The sequence below is a fragment of the Acomys russatus genome, chromosome X, assembly GCF_903995435.1.
Source record: "Acomys russatus chromosome X, mAcoRus1.1, whole genome shotgun sequence".
NCBI lineage: Eukaryota > Metazoa > Chordata > Mammalia > Rodentia > Muridae > Acomys > Acomys russatus.
Window position 1 is genome coordinate 14,847,401 of NC_067169.1, and position 23,071 is coordinate 14,870,471.

The following is a 23,071-nucleotide window of genomic DNA, read 5'->3' on the forward strand; positions in this document are numbered from 1 at the left end:
CACTGTAGCTGTTGTCTCATTTCTAACAGTGTAGCCGCTGTCTCAGTTCTAAATCTGTAGCAACTGTCTCAGTTCTAACACAGTAGCTGCTGTAACTGATTTTAGACTGTGGCCACTGTCTCAGTTTAAACAGTTTAGCCAGTGTGTCAGTTCTAACACAGTAGCTGCTATCTCAGTTTTAGCAGTGTAGCCGCTGTCTCCATTCTAAGGCTGTAGCCACTCTCTCAGTTCTAACACTGTAGCCGGTGTCTCAATTCGAACACCATACCCACTGTCTCAGTTCTAACAGTGTAGCCGCTGTCTCAGTTGAAACAGTTCAGCCTATGTGTCAGTTCTAATACAGTAGCTGCTGTCTCAGTTCCAAAGCTATAGGCTCTGTCTCAGTTCTGACACCATAGCTGCTGTCTCAGTTCTAAGAGCATAGCTGCTGTCTCAGTTCTAAGAGCATAGCTGCTGTCTCAGTTCGAACAGTGTAGTCGCTGCCTCAGTTCTAACACTGTAGCTGCTGTCTCAGTTCTAACACAGTAGCGCCTGTCTCAGTTCTAACAGTGTAGCTGCTGTCTCAGTTCTAATACAGTAGCCCCTGTCTCAGTTTTAACCGTGTAGTGTCTGTCTCAGTTCTAACACTGTAGCTGCTGTCTCAGTTCTAAGTGTTGCCACTTTCTCAGTCCTAAATCTGTAGCAGGTCTCTCAGTTCTTACCCAGTACCTGCTGTCTCAGTTCTAACACTGCTTCACTGCTCCACTTTGAGCTTTCTAACCTCTGCTTTAGTGTCCTCTGAATCATGACATGCTAGTACAAGTGTATTTGTACCTCCTTGTTTATATTTATATATGTGTTTTGGGTTAGGTACTTGTGTTCTCTAGAAATGAGAGGAGATGTAAGGAATTAGTAGGCCCTACCTAGCTTCTTATGATGATGGCTGCAAGAGTGAACGGCTTATGCATGCCAGAGAGAAATGTTTCTGGTTAATCCACAATATAATAATACATAATTTGTTATTTTAAACCTATTTCCACAGACATAAAATGCTTCCAATATTTAACATTCATGTAAAATGCTGTAGCACAAACTGCTTAAAATATCTGCTTAAAATTTTAATAACTGCACATATATTTACATCTCACCTGGTCTTGGTGATGGTCAACCCTAGTCTTTCCTAATACCTGTCAACTGGAGTTTTTGGGAAATTGAACCTGGAAATGAAATTGCCAGAAGTTAGTTATAGATGGTGACGTTTTACCAGTTCCTACTAGGATCCTCTTTCCAGACCTAATAGCTTTTAACCTCCCCAGACCAGCTTTAAAATGATTTGTCATCTTTGCTACAGGTAGGGTTCCCCCACCCCCCTACCCCCAAACAAATACAAAAGCAATCCCATCCTTACAAATTAATCTAACCCTGGGAAGGTCAAAAGATCATGTCAGTATAGGAAGTTAAATAAAATCTCTCACTCTGAGAATAATATCCAATGTTCACTTCATAATTCACTGCATCTAGTACAATCTGGAAGGATGTTGGGCATGTACTTCCTGTTTGCTGGGAAATTTCTTCTTTTTGCTGCATTCTACATTGCTCTCCCAATGGAGAAGGTGACCAGCATCAGTCCCTAGGAAATGGCAAAGGCTAAGAACATCATTGTTCTAGTCTACTGAAGAGGGGTTCACCAAATAGAAAGAAATGTCTCTAAATCCAGTCTGTGGAGGCCAGGGATTTGATGTGGATTGGGTTTTTTTTTCCCCCTCCATTGCAGTGTTTTATAGTCTGTGTTTCTAAAAACTGGGTCAGATTTTGCAATAGGACTAATTTGTTTCAGAGTACCTCATACTTACATTACTAAGCAGTCAGTACTCTATATGATGCCATTTTAATACTAGAATCTTTAAGTCAAAGAGCATCTAATTGAAGCAATAACTCGCCTCCCTGTATTATATGTTAGATACATGGTTTAGTGCAACTTAGATTTTTTTTTTCCTATGCTGAGATTTCAACCCAGCGCCTGGCATAATCTGGCAAATGTTCTTCCCCTGAACTACATCCAAGTCCAAATGTAACTTAACTCTTTTTCCTAAATGAATTCCTTCTGTGATTTTTTTTTCCTTCCTGCCGATCCCCTTTCATGTACTCTGCACAACTCATCTTCCCAGGCCCCAGCCAACTGAGCGTGAATTCTGTCTTTTCTAGTCCTTCAGAATAAGTTAAATTTGTTTAGATAGGGTCTCACTCTATAGCCCAGGATGGTTTCAAACTGTTCATCCTCTTGGAATAAGGAGATGGCTCAGCTGGCAAAGTGTTTGCCATACAAGCCTGACCTTAATTTGATCCCCAGAACCCAACGAAAAAGCCAGATGTGATGCTGTGCACTTGTGATTCTCACCTTGCAAAGCCAAAGCCAAAGCCAGCTGGATCCCAGAGGCTCACTAGACACAGAGCTGAGTTGAACTGATGCACTCCCAGCCAGTGAGCTACCCTGTCTCACGGAGTAAAATGGACAACACCTGAAGGATGCCATCTGAGGTTGGTCTCTGGCTTTCACATTGCATGTGAACACATGTGCTTACATACGTACGCGTGCACTCGCGTGTGCGCGTATACACACACACAGACACACACACACAGACACACACACACCTCCATTCTTCTGCCTCAGCCTCCTGAATGGTGAGATTTTGTTGTTGTTGAGTTTTTTGTTTGTTTGGTTTTGGTTTTTGGTTTTTTGAGACAGGGTTTCTCTGTGTAGCCCTGGCTGTCCTGGACTCACTTTGTAGACCAGGCTGGCCTTGAACTCACAGCGATCCGCCTGCCTCTGCCTCCCAGAGAGCTGGGATTAAAGGCCTGCGCCACCACGCCCGGCTAGAAGCTGGGATTTTGGATGTGCACCCCTACAGTATCATTCCTTATGTTAGAGAGCACACGACTTTCTCTGTTTGGAACTTCAGTTGGTGTCTGAGCAAGAACACTTGGTCGTTCAAAGTTGTCTGGGTTGTGTTTGTGAGTGTTTTCTGCGCTGTGTCATTAGTAGTTGGATTGCGCATGCCTTGAAAGTGCATTAGTAAAAGACTTCCAGTTAAAGAACTTCATGACAGCACCCCCTGGAGTTTGTGGGGGTTTGGTTTCAGGATCTTCTTGACCAGCCAAATATCCTTGGATGCTCAAGCCTCTTACACAGAGTGGTGCAGTATTTGCACAGAACCTGCACATATTCTCCGATAAAGTTGAAAGCACCTCTAGACCACTCACCAGCTCTAAGACGGTATAAATGCCAAGTAGCTATACTGTGTTGTTTAGGGGAAAGAAGCCAACAAATAGTTGGTACATGTTCAGGAAAGACAGTTTTTTTTTTCCCCTGGAATAGTCTAGATGTGGGGTTTGGTTAAATATATTTGGAGCCTCTGGCTGCAGAGGGCCAGGCCAGCTGTCCAATCACACTCTGGAATGCTCTGCCACTGTGGTAAAAACAGAAAGGTTTATGGATTGATTGTTAAGACAGACTGTTGAATGAAAAAAAATCAAAGAACTGAGTGCTCCTATTTATATAAAAGTGGGAGATAGTTAGATAGAAATTCATATTTGCTTGTACAGATATAAAGCATCTCTTAAGAAAGCATAGGCAGCCGGGCGTGGTGGCGCACGCCTTTAATCCCAGCACTTGGGAGGCAGAGGCAGGCGGATCGCTGTGAGTTCGAGGCCAGCCTGGTCTACAAAGTGAGTCCAGGATGGCCAAGGCTACACAGAGAGACCCTGTCTCGAAAAACCAAAAAAAAAAAAAAAAAAAAAAGAAAGCATAGGCAACTGCTAGCATTGCTTACTTTTGATGAGGAGGAGCAAGGAAGCTGAGTGGAGGGATGGAAGAGACACTGTCTGTTCAATTGCCCTGTCACAAGGATTGGGAAATACAACTCAGTGTTGCCAAGTAAGCAGTCTCAAGAATTCTCCTCAGAGCCTCAAGCATCTCTACCCAAGTATGTTCTAAATTTTTACTTCCACCATGAAAAAATTTCAGAGCGAATCAGAAAAAAAGCAGTTAGGAAATGTATTGAGTAACAAGAAAGAAAAGTGCGCCTGAAGAGAGCTGAGTGGGGCTGCCCTAATGACAGTTATAGAAGAGATTGGTGGCCTTGAGGTTACTTAATCTTTAAGTTTAGGTCTAAGTCTCAGAATATGTCTTTGAGGGGGAAACTTAAAGTACCCTTTTGGCCAGGCATGGTGATATACAGATAATAATCCCAGCACTTGGGAGACAGAAGTAGGTGGAGCTCTGTGAGTTCGAGGCCAGCCTGGTCTACAAACTGAGTCCAGGACAGCCAAGGCTACACAGAGAAATCCTGTATCAAAACACAAAACACAAAAGAAAACAAAACAACCCCCCTCAAAATAAACAAAAACCACTGGGTGTGGTGGTGCACGCCTTTAATCCTGTCTCAAAAAAGCAAAAAAAGAAAGAAAAAGAAAAAAACCAATGCCAACTAAACAAACAAACAAAAACACCCTTCCCCCCAAAATAATAAAGTACCTTCTTGTTCAGGTTTGCAGGGGAAGAAAGGGATGCCAGCAGAGAGAAAGCTATTGATCAAAGGGACACTTACTTATGCATTGCATAGGTCATGAGGTAGTTGGATTTTTTTTTTTTTTTTTTTGAGACAAGGTCTCTCTGTGTAGCCTTGGCTGTCCTGGACTCACTTTGTAGACCATGCTGGCCTCGAACTCACAGAGATCCATCTGTTTCTGCCTCCCTGAATGCTGGTATTACAGGTATGCCCCACCGAGCCAGGCTGATGAGGTTGGATTTAAGGCATGCCTTGTCAGCCACCTTAACAGCGTCATTTGGGATGTTTCCCAGAGAAAGGAGTGCAGTTCTTGTGTAGGTAGTCTGGCCAATGATGTCAAAATTCCTGAGTACCATCTAGAATGAAACATCCATCAGAACTGGGAGAGAAGAGGAAGCCCTTTCCTTTATCATGTCCCTCTATTTCCTAACTAACCCCTGGGCCCCAAAATGTCAGTACCTTTAGGGGTTGGTTTCACACTTTCTTACCTCCAAAGATACCAGAGTCTGTGACTTTTCCAGTCCCTTTTTATAAAATGGTGTCGCATTTGCTTTTGATCTGTGTGAGCCCTCCTGGACTCTAAACCATCTTTAAGTTCCTTATGGTATCCAGTGTGATGTAAATGCTCTGGAAATGGATGTTAGATTGTTGTTCTGGAGATGTTCGAGAAAATTCGGATTGTATTTTTCTATTTATGACAGATTAAAGCCACAGATGCTGCACCCAGTAGATAGAGAATCAACTATACATTCTTTGTTATCTTAATCTTTTGGGGAGACATGGTTTCTCTGTTTAGCCCTGGCTGTCCTGGACTCGCTTTGTAAACCAAGCTGGCCTTGAACTCACAGGGATCCACCTACCTCCCAAGTGCTGGGATTACAGGCGTGCGTCACCACGCCCTGCTGAAGATTTACTTTTGTTTGAATGTGTATGTGTTTGTGCGTGAGTGTACACAGGCACCTGCATGCATGTATGTGATGTGCATTTATACAACCCAATGTGAGTGCTGGGACCCAAACGGAAAATGCTCTTACACACTGAACCATCTCCCTCGCCTCTGTTATCTTGAAATTTGAACATGCAACACAAGACTTGCATAAAGACATGAATAAACAAAATAAAAATTAAACCACCAAGACAGGAAGGCACATGACTGGCTAAGAGGAATGTGGTCATTAATTTTCTTGTTGCTGCAACAAAATTTGTAATCAAAGCAGGGCATGTTGGCGCATGCCTTTAATCCCAGTGCTCGGGAGGCAGAGGCAGGCTGTGAGTTCAAGGCCAGCCTGGTCTGTAAAGTGAGTCTAGGAAAACCAAGGCTACACAGAGAAACCCTGTCTCGAAAAACAAGCCAAAACCAAAACCAATAAATAAATAAATAAATAAATAAATAAATAAATTGTGACCAAAGCAACCCAGGGACAGAAGGGGCTATTTGCCTCACAGTTGGAGAACGTGTGGAACATGGAGGAGGAGGCAGGAGCAGAGGCAGCTGGCCACACTGCATCCGCAGTCAGAAGGCAGAGAGGGAAGGCAGCCCCTCACCTCACTCTCTCCATTTTATTTGGTCCGGGATCTGGGCCCACGGGATGACATCATCCTCATTCAGAGCCCAGCGGCTCTTCCTGCCTCAATGTATTCTAGAGGCTCCCTCACAGGCATGCCCAAAGGGTTTGTCTTCTAGGTGAGTCTCAATCCTGTCAAGGTGACAATCAAGGTGAACTGACACAAGGTAGAAACAGGTGACCTTGGGGAAGGTTTTGGAACTGCCTGCCTTACCTATAGAAACCTTCAGAGTGGCCATTGCTGGAGAATGGGCACTGGTGCTCAGCGACCATCCCAGGGCATGTAGGTGGGGGAAGTCAAAGACATGGGAATTGAGGAACCAGAGCTTCAGGCCTTCATGTTTAGAAAATCTTCTTTCTGTGGTGGCTTGAGATGGTCCTGGTAGGGGTCAGTTGCCATAGAAGAGACCTGGGAGCCTTTTGGAAAGGCACCATGTAGCAATAAGCTGAGTTAAGCCCAACATGGTGGCATGCACAGTTGCTGAGAAAGCCAGATATTCTGGGATGGAACTTGAGTTTGAAGTCCCATCCCCACTTACTCACCTTTTTATCCCCAGAACATTTCCACATTGCCGGGGAAAGGTTGGATGAATGAATCTAGTGTCATAGACTGCCATGAATAGTCCCTAGCGAGCCTTATAGGTCTCCAGTACTCAGAGCCTTCTACAGTCCCTCCTGCACTAACTCTAAGCAGCTACATGTCAGTTCAGCTCACAACCTAGGGGGCAGAATCAATCACGTGACCCTGTGCAATGGCAAGATGGGGGAGGGAGGAAAGGAGAGGGCCAGGAAGATATGATACAAGCTCTCTGAAACAGGGTTGGCTAAAATACTGACACCTTCTTACTGGTTCTCCTGTTCTTAGACTTTTGTCTTTCAAATAATGACAAGTACTTGGTATAGGCTTCTCTTCCATGCAAAATGTTCTTCCATATATGGCCCTTGAAGGGATTACTGAAAAGGGAAAGTGAAGCTGAGTGTGCTAGCATATACTGGTACTCCGGTACTCCCAGCACTTGGGAGGTAAAGGCAGGAAGATCTGGAGGGGAAAGCCACCCATAGCTACGTAGTGAGTTGGATGCTAGCTTCAGCTACATGAGGCCTTACTTTTACCTACAAGATACATTGAGATAAATTAAAAACCTCATTTATTGTCTAGTTATTGACTTAGGGTTTCTATTGCTGTTTCAAAAACACCGTGACCAAAAAGCTAGTTGGGGACGAAAGGGTTTATCTGCCTGACACTTCTGCCTCATAGTCCATCATTGAAGGAAGTCAGGACAGGAACTCACACAGGGCAGGAACCTGGAGGCAGGAGCTGATGCAGAGGCCGTGGAGGGGTGCTGCTCACCACCTTGATCCCCATGGCTTTTTCAGCCTGCTTTCCTATAGAACCCAGGACCAGCCCAGAGGTGGCACCACCCCCAGTAGACTGTGTCCTCCCACGTCAATCACTAATTAAGAAAATGCCTTTTACAAGTCTGCCTACAACTTGATCTTATGAAGGCATTTTCTTATTTGAGGTTCCCTGCTCTTAGATGACTTCAGCCTATGTCAAGTGGACACAAATTACCTAGTACAGTCATGCAAAGAGCAATTCATGAAGTGGGTGGCTCCCACCAGGAGTCATTCAGGAACTCCACCGGGGATGTAGAGGGGATGCTTTTCACAGGCTGGACAGGGCCAGAGCACAAAGGAAGAAACATCAGTGAGCCCAGCTACCCAGCTCCTCTCTTTGGTCTACCCCATCGGAAAACACCCGTTACATCTGTGTCTCGTGCCTTGAGCCTACATCCTGTGTTTTTCTCTATTGTGAAGCATTGTAAGAACTCTGTGGCTGGGGTGATGGCTTGGTCGGCGAGTAAAAAGTGCTTGCTGTACAAGCATGAGGACCCAAGTCTGGACTCCCAGCACCCATGTTAAAGCTGGGGGCAGCGATACATGGCTATAATCCCAGCCGCAGGGGATGCACAGACAGATGGTTCTTTGACTTTGACTTTTGGTCTCCACACACACACATGCACACACACACATGCACACACACACACACACACACAGCTGGTAGCAATTACAATGTGTCTCTCAAGTTGATCTACTGGAAATATACTCTTCAATGCATCTATGAACTAAGGAGTGTAAAGATTGCTGAAAACTACCAGAAGCCAGGGGAGCCCTTCTAAATGGATTCAGGCAGTGGGACCTAGACAAAAGCAATGAGTTTGGACCCTGCCCCTCTTAACTTTCTTTCTTTGCCATGCCACCATGAAGACGATGTAGTGTAAGACACTCTCCGGATGCAGCGCCTCAGTGTGGCGCGTCCTGCCTTCAGAAGCTTCAAGAGTTCTGTAATATCACAGGACACACTAAGGCACAGCTCAAGCCACATTTCGGTTCTCTCTGTGCATGAAGCCAAGCCGAGGTCATCTGTGAGACTCAACTGCCTGTCTGCTCAAGGGTGATTCTTTAGGCTTAGTCTTCATTTGAATAGACTTTACCATGCTGAAAACAGTGGTGTTCAGGATGGTGAGGCATGTTGGTAAAGCAATTAAGGCCAGCCTGCTCTATGAAGCGAGACTTTTTCTCAAAAATAATATATACACCATTTAATTACTCACGTTTGTTGGTGTACCACCTATAATCTCAGCATTTGGCAAGCAGAGGAGGAAGCAGGAGGTTGAGGCCAGCTTCGGCTACATTCTAAGTTCAAGGCCAGCCTGGACTATAAGAGAACCTACCTCAAAACAAAAAAATTAATCTTGTTTTTAATAAAAGGCCCCGAGATAAGTGTCATTGTAACTGTCATATTTTATCTATGAGAAAACTGAGATACAAGCTGGGCATGGTGACTTGTGCCCATACTCCTAGAGGTGTGGAGACTGGGGCAGAATTGTGGTAGGAACCTACACAGACAGGCCTAGCCAGGAGTAACCTCAGTACCCCCTGCTCCCCAACTTATGTTTGAAAAATGCATTTCAGTATCATAAAATGCAGAGAGAGACAGAGGGAGACTCTTAACTAGCCAGCTTGGTTTACATGCCTATACCTATAGCAAGAGGACCCGGCATGTTGTGGCAGCCATATTGGAAAAAGGCTCGAGTCTCAAGGAAGACTCAAAGACAGCCAGAAGACAGCCAGGCATACCAGGCTGACTAAAGTCAGAATGGACACTTAAGTGTGGACTCAAACATGCTAAGGCACTTGTACGTACATCTGCAAACAAGGAATCCCAAAGATGGCCAGCAAGCCACCAGAAGCTAGGAGACAGGCATGGAAGAGCTGCCCCTTACAGCTCTCAGGAATATCCATCCATACCTTCCTTCTCTTGGATTTTTAGCCCTGTCTGTTGTTTATGGTACCCAGTGTGTGGTTCTTGTCCTGGTTCTAGTGGGCTGAGGCTCTTGGCCGGCCAGTGTGGGACTCTGACAAAGGTTGCTATTAATTCCTCTCTGCCTCGGGCTCACTTCCATTTCCTTTGTCCCTCAAGTCCTACATCAGTGTTGGTCTCCAGTCCACCCATGGCTGTTCAGCCTCCAGGCGGCAGATGCCCACTCTCCTGAAGCCACTGTTGTGTGATCTTGGATCTTAGAACGAGGCTCTTGGCAAATCAAGGAATGGCCTTTCCTCACCTGAGGAGGAATAAAATGTGGTTATGTCTGGCCCTTACCTGTGTAGCTTGTTTTCCGTGTCACCACAGCTAGGCTTCAGGACTTGGGCGGCTCACTAAGCCCAGCCTCATGAGGCTGGGAAGGGAAGAGCATACAACGTCCAGGCACGGGGAGGAGAGCCTCCCAGATTCTGATAGCTTAAACAGCTCCAAGGTTATCCTGCAACGAGAACACCCTCTGCTGTAAGTGTCCAGAGTGTCGCAGCATGCTTCCAGCATTCGTTCCTTCTCCACTGAGGATTCTTCAGGGTTTGGTAAAGTTTCTTTAGCCAGTTGCATGCTGTTTTTATTCATTTCTTTTAAGGACCATTTTCAAGGCTTTACTCTGTGTGTGTGTGTGTGTGTGTGTGTGGCAAATCAGTGCACATGTTGGGGTCAGAGGACACCTTTCAGGATTGGTTCTTGTTTCTGCCGTGTGAGTTCAGGGAACAGAACTTGGGTCATCATGTTTGGCAGCAAGCACCTCTACCTGCTCTGTTAGGAATGGCCTCTGCTGTGCTGAAATACCAGGACCACTGCAACTAACAGAAGAAGGACTCTGTTTGGGCTTCTGGTTGCAGACGGAGAGTCCGTCATGGTGAGGAAGCATGGCAGTATAAGGCAGGTACGGGCACAGGAACAGGATGCTGAGAGCTCATGGCCTTACTTCAGGCATAGGAGAGAGAGAGAGAGAGAGAGGGAGGGAAGAGGGAGGGAAGAGGGAGGGAGGGACGGAGGGAAGAGGGAGGGAGGGGGGAAATGTCTACTCTCCAAATGACATATTTCCTCCTACAGTGCGGTATGACCCAAACTTCTCCAAAGAGCACCGCCAATTGGGGACCAAGAACTCAAACATCCAAGACTATTGGAGACAGTTTTCTGATAAGAACAGATGCTACACTTGATCTTAGCCAAAAGGCCGAGAAGCAATGGAGACAGTTTTCAGTGTTCAAAATTTCAAACCACTGTACCTGCTGAATCATCTTGCCAGGCGTACATACTGTTTCAAAACACTAAAAGAATGCGGGGGGAGCCGGCTGTGGTAGTGCACGCCTTTACTCCCCGCAGAGGCACGCGGATCGCTGTGAGTTCGAGGCCAGCCTGCTCTACAAAGTGAGTCCAGGACAGTCAGGGCTACACACATAAACCCTGTCTCGAAAAACCAAAAAGCCAACCTTCCCCCACCCCAAAAAAACCCCAAGACTGTGGAAGAATTGAAGGTGGTGGTAGAGGCCATGGAAGTGACATGGATGGGGCGGGGCACAACGGCCCCATCTTGGCCTTGAACAGATGTCCCCACAGCCTCAGTAACTGGAACAAGCTGGTCAGAAAGTCCCTGTGACATGGCTCAGGCCGTAGCAGGAACAGCAGGAACAGGTTATCTAGACTCCCAAAGAGTTTATACTTTTGCTGCTGGGAAAATGGAACCCTACAGGAGGCAGTTCAGCGCTGTTGTGGATCAGGCCCCACAAGTGGCTTGCTCTCGCAATGGAGGCTATGCTTTTCACTAGCTGGGCAGCCTGGTGTGATGGGCACAGTGGTCTCCCTCAAGGGAGGACGTGTTGCTCTGGCTGCTATTAGCAGAGCTGTTGCCAGACAGCTTTCAGCTGTACCTTTGGGGTCTGCCTCGGCTTCAGAGAGCACTTTATCTAGATGGTAGTCTTTGGGGGAGGGCGTGGGGTGGTCTCCAATTTTTTGACTCATGGTTGCTTAAAGCAAAGAAGTCTAGACGTCTTGAGATAGCTGTGAAGGACCATTTTCTTTCCATAGTTGCCTGTGGGGTGGCCAAGGCTGATTTTGGGTTTGTTTGTATTGTGGCCATCTGACCTCTCTTTCCTCTTCCTTCTTCTCTTTCCAATCATTTTTCATTAGCGTCCTGTGCTGCAGCAGCTTGAATGTGTCCCCGAAAAGCTCTTGTGTTGGCTGAGTTCAATAGATGCAGGTATCCAAGCCTGTAATCCTAGTGCTCAGGAAGCCGAGGGAGTAGGGCCAAGCATTGCAGGCTAGCCCATGCTATGTAGTGAGTCTGTGGCTCAAACAAATAACAGCAGCAATTCAAACAACCCACCCTCACACCAAACAAAACACTTTATTACGCTCTGACATCTGAGGGATGGGCCAGCCGTTGCCCAGTCCAGGCTGTCATCTGCTCATTACTGGAGGCTGCTGGGAAGCCTTGCTGCTCAAACCCAAACCTCTGCACTCTGGGTCTTAGCCCAATATCAGTGGATCCTAGCACCACGGAGGCTGCCCTGTGATACTTGAGTCAGGTCACCAAGGCCACCTGTCCCCTCCAAACTGGAGCCTCAGGGCCTGCCTCTGGGTTATCTGTAACATTTAGCCACCTTAAATCAGAAGTGTGTGTCTGTGTGTGTGTGTTTATTAAATTTTTGTCAGCTCTATACATGTATACTACACATTCTGGTCATATTCTCCAACCCCCACCAGAGCCTTTAAACAAACAAGCAAACACACACACACACACACACACACACACACACACACACACACAACAACCATAGAACTTGCTAGGTCACCCTGGTAGGCAGGAGTAGGTCACTAGGGGCAGGCCCTTGTGTGTGTGTATATGTATGGTGTGTGTGTGTGTGTGTGTGTGTGTGTGTGTGTGTGTGTGTGTGTGTGTGTGGTTAGACAGGCAGGTGTCGTCATGGTGCACATGTGTAGGTCAGAGAACAGCTTTCTGGAATGGGTTCTCTTCTTCCATAATGTGGATTCTGGGCACTGAACTCAGGCTATCAGGCTCTGTGGCAAGTACCTTTACCTACTGAGCCATCTTGTCAGACCAAGGTGAGCATTGTTTTGTTTTTATTTTTTAATACCAGGAAAAAAGACAAAAAAGGAAAAGAAGAAACTAAAGCCATTTGGTTCCCGGGGTGAAGATACCAGAGAGGAATGCAAGTGAGGGTTTCATCAGGCCGCAAATGCTGCTGCGCTGCTTTAGAGTGGCCTTATGGAGAAGGCCAGGAAGGAAAGGTCCTTTGAGACCATCTGTTTCTGCAAGAGGGCCAGGTGCCACCCTGACAGATGGGCACCATCAGTAGCTTGGCACGGAGCCAGCTAGTTCCGGCCCAAATGGCAGAGAGAAGAGTCTCTCCATCGTTCGTGTGACCACCACCCAAGCCTGGCCAAGGTGTGCCCATAGGGCCATGTGACTTATGTCATTGTCGTTCTGCTTTCTGAGGCCAAGGTCAGTAGGGGCGCTATGCCTTCTCTGAAGGTGACTGTCAGGGAGTGGGCAGAAGTGCCATGCTTTGCCCAGCCTTTGCTGCTTAGAAAGAACACTTTCTTCACACTCTTGGAAACTGCCTGTTAACAGCAAAGTCCAAATTTTCCCATATCATTTCCCTAGAACTCACATTAATGTAAAGTAGTCTCCTCTAAGCCTCAGGGTTACCAGGAACCCTCAGATCAGTGGTTCTCAGCCTTCCTAATGGTGCGACCCTTTAGAACAGTTGGTTTTTAATGTTGTGTTGACCCCTCACGTAAAATAAATTTATTCACGTTGCTACTTTATAACTGTAATTTTGCTACTGTTATGAATTGTAGTATGAATGTCTGTGTTTTCTGATGGTCTTAGGTGACCCCTATGAAAGGATTGTTCTGTCCTTAAAGGCGTCTCGACCCACATGTTGAGAACCACTGCACTGATGGATTCCCCAAACTGCAGATAGTACCTAACCCTATCTACACTGCATTTTTCCTATAAACAATTGATACAGTTTAATCAGTGAACTTTGGCCGCCAAGGATGACCCAACATGTCTGATCCTCCTGTGTTTACATTCTGAGCTCTGGGATTTTAGGCATGCTTGGTTTATGCAGGGAGTGAAACCAGGGCTTAGGGCAGGCTAGGCAAGCATGCTCGCAACTGAGCTGCATAGCCAGCCAGTTAATGAATCTTTTAATGCTAATTGGGGGAAGGGTTGCAATATTGGGCATTGCTTCCAGGGTCTTGCACACATGTTAAGCTCTACCTCCAGTGTCCTGTGCATCTTACAATAACTTGATTTCTTTTTCTTTATCAGGCCGCGAATTCCACCAAATATAATTTAGGATTGCTTAGTGTCACTTATCACATTCACTAGTACAGATAAATAAATGTGTGTGTAGATTATTTTAACACACTGAGACATTGTTTGGGATGCTTTCTGAGTATTTTAGCATAATTGTAAGTGAGGCTTTCTGTGTGGCCAATGCTGTCATCTTCATGAATATAAAATATAATTTACTAGACAAGCTTTTAACCCTAAAATCTTACTTTGAACTCTATTATCACCTCACTAGTAGGTGGCCTTGGGCAAGGCAGAAATTTGGGTCCACATTCATAAGGTGATACCGTTCTAACCTTTTCTAGGTCCCTATGTGTTCTTGTACAAATCTCTAAGGTCCACCTATAGAGTTTGGCAATCTGAAGTACTTGAAATGACAGTTAGTGGGGAGTCAGTGAAGTCAGCCACCTTTAAAACAGTAGTTATACCTGCCACAAGAAACTTTAGACTAGAGCAGGCAAATCTAAAGTGGCCAATTAAGCAAATAAGCATCTAATAATATACTCTATGTTCCTAGCCTATTCTACTGAGTCGTTGGAAAGAATTCATTTTTAAGGGGTTGATTCTAGGTCTGACGCGATGTATTTGTTAGTGTCTATACAAGCAAGATGCGACTACTGATTTATTTTTAAAAATAGGAGGATCTTGTCCCCTAAGAGAGAATGTGTGTGGGGGGGGGTTGAGGGGTGCATTTGATATTGAACCCAGTGCTTGCCTTATACATGTTAGGCATGCACTTTACCATTGAGCTGTTTGCCCCAACAAGAGAATAGTTAATTCATGTGTGTATTTGCGTATATGCTTATTATGTGTGTGTCCAAGTGTGATTGCTTCTGTTTGCATATGGAGGCCATAAATGACTTCTCCTCTTTATTTTTAGAGCCCGTGGATTTGGCCACACTGGCTGTCAGAAGCCCCCTGCAGCTGCCTGTCTCTGGATTCCGCTACTCCTAGCTCTGAGGTAACAGATGTTCACTGACACGCCCAGCTTGTAAGTGGGTGTGGTGATCTGAACAGATCCTAATGCTTGCACAGAAAGCACCCTGCCCGCTGGCTGCTCTTCCAGAGCACCTGAGTTCAATTCCCAGCAACCACATGGTGGCTCATGACCATCTATAATGAGATCTGGTGCCCCCTTCTGGCCTGCAGGCATACATGCAGATAGAGTACTCATACGCATTGAATAAATAAATCTTTAAAAAAAGAAAAGTAGATAACACATAGTTAAAAAGAAAAAAGGAGTGCATGATGGAGTTTTAGGCCGTAAATGGAATTTGCTAAGAATATTGTAATAAATGACCTAGTACACACAGAAAGGAGCTGTGTGAGGTGACAGTAATGTATACACATGTCAAAACTCCATGTGTCTTATCTTAAATATACACAGTGTTTATATATTGATCATACTTAGACAAAGCTAGAGAAACATTTCTCCATGGTCTTTGGCTTAGGACCTATTCCAAGAGGCAGGGATGGGCTGGCCTTATTTAACTTGGGGTCATGTATGATTTAATAGTATGATCTTAGGAATCCTTTTAGAAAAATATTCAAAAGTCACACATAGGCCAAAAGCTCCACATATGTAGCTAGCGATACTTGTTCTGGAAACTTCTTTATTTCCTTTCCTGTTTTCTCAAGCAAAATAAATGCACACATTGATAACCTTTGTTTTTGCCTTTCTGTTTCTTTTCAAGAAAAGCCATTCGTGCCTGTGGTAGCTTACAGATGGTTACAAGTCTCGCCCCTCCTTCCATCCGTGTGGAGTCTGCAGTGCCTTCTTGAAGCAGGTGTGTCAGTTTACCCCACTTCTGGATGCTAGCTTAGTCACGTGACTTGTTTTTGCTACTGGACTGCTAAAAATAGATGCGACACACCAAAAAAAAAAAAAAAAAAGCTCAAAGTGGCTCATATAGTGTGGCTTCTGGCATCACTAGGATTGTATGTCTCAGCTAGCTTGGAGGTAGAGCTGAGTTGAGACCAGCCTAGGTCAGCCATCAACCTGTTAGCCCCACAGATTTGAGTTCAGTTGAATGCATCAGCACTTACTGTCACGTGTCCCTGGCTCCAAAGTGTATGTTAGGCAGCCTAATGGTAAAAGCTAGCTGATATCTCCAAAAACCTAAGGGCCTGTACTTGCTTTTCGTACACATGAGAAGGACAAATGGGTTTTTCAAATTCTCTCACTGCTAATATTGGTGGTAGCATTGGTGCCCTATTTGTCTCCAGGCCCGCCAGAATCCTAAGACGTCTACAAATTGAGCTGTATTGCAAGTACATATTATTTAATAATATGACCATCCATCAGACCTTAAAAGCGCCTTTAGAAAAATCTTCAAAAGTCATATGAGGGCCGAAAGCACCACATGTGAACCTAGGGCTAGCTAATGTTCATTCTGGAAACTTCCTTATTTCCTGACTTGCAGACTCAGCAGGGTAGTAACCTCAGTAGCGACATTCATGGCCTGGGCCCCTACCCACCATCTCCCGTAACCGCATGAAAGGCATTTCATAGGTTCTCACAGCTGGGCCATAATTCTTAAATAGTTAAATATTATGTGCGCTGTCTCTCCTGATGAATAGAACCCCTTTTCATCTCATCGTTAACAAACTTAGATCCTTTCAAGTGACTGTAGAGCACTTTGCAAGCCTGAAGTTCTATAAAAACCTTTAAGTAATAGCAACAATAAAAACTTATTAGCTATTTTGGGCTCTGAACCAAGGCTTTCCATCCTTGGCATCTAATTAAGGGGTTTACATTCCTAAGGAACACATAGCAGTTCACCTCTCTTCCCTTCCCAGTTGGGAATAGTAGAGTGGCCACGATTTGAAAGAGACACACAAATGTGCATCTGAGTACAGATTTCTTTCTAACACTGCCAGTCTTGGTTCCTGGGCTGGGTGTTGGGGGTGATGTTAATAGGAAAGCCATTGTTATCCTGGTGTGGTGGCTCACGCCTTTAATCCCAGCACTTGGGGAGGCAGAGGCAGGTGGATCACTGTGAGTTCGAGGCCAGCCTGAGCTACAAACGAGTCCAGGACAGAAAAGAAAGAAAAAAAGAAAAGAAAAGAAAGGAAGGAAGGAAGGAAGAAAGAAAGAAAGCCATCGTTTGGAGGTAACTCACATAGTCTAGTTGTTTTAGGGATATTATCTTTTAAAATTTATCATCATTATCACCATTTCATGTGTGTATGTGTGTGTGCGCCATAGCATGAGTGTGGGGGTCAGAGAACAACTTTGTGCAGTCAGTTTTCCCCTTCCACACTTATGTGACTCTGGGGAATTAAACTTGGGTCAACAGGCTTCCACGGCAAGAGCCTGAGCCTGCAGAACCACATCACCAGCTCCTGGGGATATTTTTCTATTAAAACCCTATGACCGCTGGCAATATGAGACTGCTACAGAATGACCCCTAAATTAGGGGGGAAGGGGACCTGTGGGCCCCTGAGAGGCTGACTCCAGCTTAAAACTGAAATGCTTAGCTTCAAGACTCAGTCTCTCATAAGCCTTGTTCTGCCATCCTTGTTGCTGATTAATCTATGTCTGATTGGTCCAATAGAGTGGTACGTGTGGACAGTCCAAGCCAAGCTCTGATCCATATACACTGGACCTCCAAGACTTAAGGAAAAAATGGAAGCCAGTCGGTGGTGGTGCATGCTTTTAATCCCAGCACTCAGGAGGCAGAGGCAGGCGGACCAGGCCAGCCTGGTCTACAGAATGAGTCCAGGACAGCCAAGGCTACACAGAGAAACCCTGTCTCGAAAAACCAAAATGAAAAACAGAAAAGGAAAAGGAAGGTACCCTCTCTTTATATTAATTACCAGTTGAAGTCATGCTGTTTGGATCATCTTCTTCTTCTTCCTCTTCCTCTTTTTCTTCTTCCTCTTCCTCTTTTTCTTCTTCCTCTTCCTCTTACTCCTCTTTTTCTTCCTCCTCCTCTTCTTCTTCTTCTTTTTATTATTTATTTATTTATCATGCACACAGTGCTCTGCCTGCATGTACACCCAGATCTCATTATAGATGGCTGTGAGCCGCCATGTGGTTGCTGGGAATTGAACTCAGGACCTCTGGAAGAGCAGGCAGTGCTCTTAACCACTGAGCCATCTCTCCAGCCCCTCAACTGCTTATTTTCACCATTAAAACTTTTTTTTATTTTTGCTATAAGGTCTCCTATGTACCCTTGGCTGGCCTAGAACTTGCAGGTAGACCAGGCTGGCCTTGAACTCATAGTGGTCTGTCTCTCTTTGCTTCCAGAGCTCTGGGATTAAAGGTGCACACCACTGTGCCCAGCCTTCTCTCTCTCTCTGTCTCTCTCTCTCTGTCTCTGTCTCTCTCTGTCTCTCTGTCTCTCTGTCTCTCTCTCTCTCTCTCTCTCTCTGTGTGTGTAAGAAAACTATCTTGTATGAAGCTTCAAATTCCTTTGTATGGGGGAGTAGGAAGAAAGGGAGGAAGATCAGAATTAGCCTAAGGCAGCAGGAGGTATGACCTAGTGGCCTGTTTCCAGCTTGGAGAGCATGAGTGAGGGGTTAGGACTGGAGAGATGGTTTAGCTGGAGGACCACACAAACATGAGGACCTGGGTTAGAGATTCTAACCCCTGTATAAAAATCTGGGCTCAGATATGCACACTGCTGCTAGTAAGGGACAGAGATAGGCAGATCTCAGGAGCCTGTGGCCAGCCAGTCTAGTGGAATTTGTGAGCTCTAGGTTCAGTGAGAGCTACTGGCTTAGAAAATAGAGTGACTCAAGAAGACACTTGATGATATGGACCTTTGGCACCCTCCACACCCCTTGTCCCCACTGACCAGCAAGCTGGCTTGGAAACAGTACAGCCATGTAGTGCATAGTAGATTTTTTTTTTTTTTTTTTTTTTTTTTTTGTGAACTGCATAGACAGTGGCGATCCTATAAAGTTGTATGAACTGAAAAATAGTGACATCATAGTTAGCTTAGCGTGTGGAAATGCATGCTGTGATGTTGTGTGATTGACAAAATCAACTAACAACGCAGGTCTCAAAACTTGTCCCTGACATTAAGTGACACCAACTAGATAGCAGCACTCTGGTTTTTGCTGTCGTTGAGTCAGGGTTGCTGTGTAGCTGAGGCTAGCCTGAGTGTGCAATCCTCTTTCTGCAGCCTCCTGAGTAGCTGGGAGCTGGGTCATAGGCACAAAGTACTGTGACCCGCTCAGCAGTCAGTCCTCGTTGAACTAAATCAGAGAGCTAGAGCTCTGTCCCCTAGCCTGCCCCAGCAAGCAGCCACTTCTGTTGTGGACATATCACTGTGATTGGGTTTGGGGGACTTTGAGATCCTTAGGAGGGTCTTGTTAAGGGCTGTAGATGCTGCAGTGGACAGCTATGAGAATGGGCCCCAGAGGGCACCTAGGGGCAACATGACTTTTGGATGACCACCTACCACAGTGCACACTCATTGTCACACACTGGGTCCCCCAGGAAGCTGACTCTTAAGATGCTGTTCCTTCCAGGTGTAGGATTTTCAATATAGTGACAGTCCACAGAAGCCACCCTGGAGGAAAGGGAGAAAGCAGAAGTGGGCAGAAGGAGAACTTACATCTTGATGCAGCCGTTAGGGAAGTCATAGGCCACTAGGGTAGCCAGAAAGACAGGGGATCCTTGAAACCGGTCCAAGACAGAGCCAGTTGGTGACTTCTTAACACTTCCGTGTCTGGTGTCACTGGCTGTAGAATCCCCTGGGAGAAAATGGGGCCTTAGCCAGAGTGTGCAAGGCACTTCTAAGGACTTGAAAGCCAGGGACAGATATCTGTTGAGAGACTTCCTTGTAGATGGAAAGACCCTTCTAAAGCTGTCACCCGGCTGACAAGTCCCCTATCCAACTCTGATTCTCTCCTTCTGCCCAACCAGTGGGCTGAAGCTGCTGACCGGGGCAGGACACTCCCATGAGGCAAAGCAGAACAATTAGGATTTGAAGGCAGAACAGCATTGTGCAGAGGAAACACGGACATGACACTTCAGACTTCTCTAAAGAAGCACCCGTGGAGTAGTCAGGGACTGGGGGAACTGTCCCAAGGGTATAACCCTGAGCTATGGAGTCTGAGGGCTAGGCAGCTTTACTTTATCTTCTTCCACAGACCGCAACTGTACCTCAGCCAATAGCATTATGGTCTCACAGTTCCTTAAAGACCAGCATGGACATTGTGCTTGCATGAGAGGCCAGAGCTCCTGCATTTGAGGCAGAGGCCATGCAGGGGCGCTGTTTACTGACCCAGCCTGCTTTCTGAACAAGCCAGACCCATCTGTCTATAGCTGTCACAGCCCTCGGTGGACTTTGCCCTCCCGCATTAATCATTAATCAAGAAAATGCCCCACGGACTTTCCCACAGGCCGATGTGATGGGGGCATTTTGTCAGTTGAGGTTCCCTCTTCTCAGAAACTAAACAGCATGTTACATTTATGTATTCGAGGGGAAGGCATGGCACAGCCTATGTATGTGGAGGGCAGAGGACAACTTGTGGAAACTTGTTCTCTCTTTGTAGCATGTGGGTCCTGGGGATCAAAGTCAGGTCATTAGGCTTGGTGACAGTAAGTGCCATTATCCATGGTGCCATCTCACTGGCCTGAGTTGCACTTTTTTATGGTTAATATAGGAGTAACTAGGTCTTCACAGATGGGACCATAGCTCTCTTGGCCAGGTGCACATGGAGGCTTTTTTTTTTTTTCTTTATAAAGCTCTATACAGAGCCTTGACTGAGGGTGCAGAGAAACAGACACGAAACACAGGCTAAGAGCAGCTAATCAAACAAATATGAAACTAAGACTATATCTTTAAGTCCTGAGACTTCTGAGTCATAAAATTCTTCTAATAATACTTAATAAGAACATAATCCATAACCATAAGGAGCATGGTAAGTTGTCTAGAAGAATAACTGTGGGCCACAGTTGACTTAACAAACAAAAACACGAACATGTGACAACTTTAGCTGAAAGAGAATGGGACAATAATAAGGGCACTGGCGCTTGGCAAAGGGGAAAAGGCAGGGCCTAGGAACATGAAAAACCAGCTTTGCTTTTGATTAGCTCTTAATGAGTTTTTGTTGGAAGCGACTGACCGCGCTTTCAGCGCCATCGTGTGGCTAAATAGAAAACGGCGGTTTGCTTCGGCAGCTCCTGAAGTGGGAGCCAGCAGCTGGTTGAATCAGCCCGTTGTTTCGCAGCTGTGGATTCCAACTCCCAGCTTTCTTACATGTGAGAATGAGAGCCTTTCTGCCATCTGTCAAGATACACACCTCCAAGCATGACCCACTCTGACAATGGTGTGAGGGGTATGGTAGATAGGAAGTGTGTAAAACACACACACATACACACACACACACACACACACACACATGTATGCACGCACGTACATGCGCACTCATGTGTAGGGTCGTGGGACAACAGCAGAGGATAATTCTGGCTCTGTGGGGAAAGAAGTTATAAAGTTTGGGGGTTTTAAAGTAAGATAGTAGAAGACTCCAGGGGCTCGTTGAAGTATGTTGAAAGAATGCAAGAAATTCTGACTTTAACAGACTAGACAAATTCCAGGGCTGGTGAGATTGCTCTGTGCCTAGCGGTGCTTGCCAGGCAAGCCTGGAAACCTGTGCACAGTCCCCGCAAAACACATAAAAGGAGTCAGGAGAGAACCAACTCCACAGAGTTGTCTACTGGCCTCCACATGTGTGCTGTGGCCCATGGGAACACATACACACAACACAATAGTAATACGTAAAATATAATAACAACAACAAAAAATTTCAGTTGGCCACGGTGGCACACGCCTGGAATCCCAGCACTCGGGAGGCAGAGGCAGGTGGATCGCTGTGAGTCCGAGGCCAGCCTGGTCTACAGAGCGAGTCTAGGACAGCCAAGGCTACACAGAGAAACCTTGTCTCAGAAAACCGGAGAGAGAGAGAGAGAGAGAGAGACAGACAGACAGAGACAGACAGACAGACAGACAGACAGAGGAATTTCAAAGCCCTCTGAGCCTCACACTGGAACATGATGTTTTTATCAACTCAGCCACTCACACATACATCCCTAATATACCATCTCTTATCAGTTGGCCTGCAGACTGGTCGATTAATTTTTGGCTGAGTCTATAATTCTGTGAAAAAGAAAAAGTTCACCTGAGATGAGGGCATTGTGGGAACAACCCAACCGCCTTCCTAAGTTGCCTCTACATTATACTGAGGCGCATAACTATGTGACTGAATGACCCTTGTGGAATAAAAAAAAAAAAAAAAAAATGGAGTCGTTGATAAATATGTTTCTTTGGCTTGGCACGTTTTGCTGTGTCCGTGGCAATTTTGCCTGTCATTTTATCTGAGACCTTCAGATTCCATGGGGACATCAGGGATCAGGTCTTCAAAGCCATGCTCTAAGTTACCATGGAGATAAAACATGTGCTACATAGATCTGTTCGTTGTTTCACCCTACGAACCAGGAATTCTGATTGATTCGGTTTCACCCAAACTCAGCAGGTTAGGCACTTGCCACCAAACCTGATGACTTGGTTCCACCCCCAGAACTCACAGGATGCAGGGAGAGAACAAATTCCCTCAAGTTATCGTCTGATCTCTACGCAAGTGCTGTGGCACATGTGCACCCTCTTAATAAACAAACAAACAAACAAACACATTTTTAAAAGAAATATATGGTACATCCACAATTATCTGTGCTGTGTCGCTGAATAGATTGACTTTCTTTTAAGACAGGCAAGCTATCATGTAGCCCAGGCCGGCCTCAAACTCGACAGTCAAGGATGGCCTTGAACTTCTCATCCTCTTGTATCCTCCACTTCCCAAGGGCTGGAGTTCTGGGCATAGGCAGCTGCGCACAGTGTTAAGCAACGCTGAAGGCGGACTCCATGCTGGGCAAGGGCCCTCACCTCAGCTAAAGCCCCCATCTCAAACGTACTTCCAATGGGAGGTAGTTGCTGTTCCGGGCAGGTGTGGGTGTCAAACTTTGATGTCTAGTGAGAAGATGCATGGAAACTGATTGTGTCTTTGGGACCAACTTCTCTACTATCCACAGACATCTAGTTCTTGATGCTGTGGGGCAAGTTTATACTGAAAAATGCCTCTGAGCCTGTGTCTTCATGTGCTGTGACTGGGAGAGTTGACCCCAGGGAGTTGTGAGAATTTCCTCAAAGATGTTCCCAACTGAGACAACTAGGGATGTCTTAAAAGGACCCTCACAGCTGGGCACTGTGGCGCATACCTGTAATCCCAGCACTCG

At 45.8% G+C, this 23,071-nt stretch overlaps 1 non-coding gene across 1 annotated transcript; it reads right to left on the bottom strand.

Moving 5' to 3' along the window:
* Window positions 1-10,495: 10,495 nt before the first annotated feature.
* On the bottom strand, window positions 10,496-10,686 carry LOC127186109 (U2 spliceosomal RNA). The gene has a single exon (XR_007830342.1). It is a non-coding gene; the product is annotated as a U2 spliceosomal RNA (small nuclear RNA).
* Between the last annotated feature and the right edge of the window lie 12,385 nt (window positions 10,687-23,071).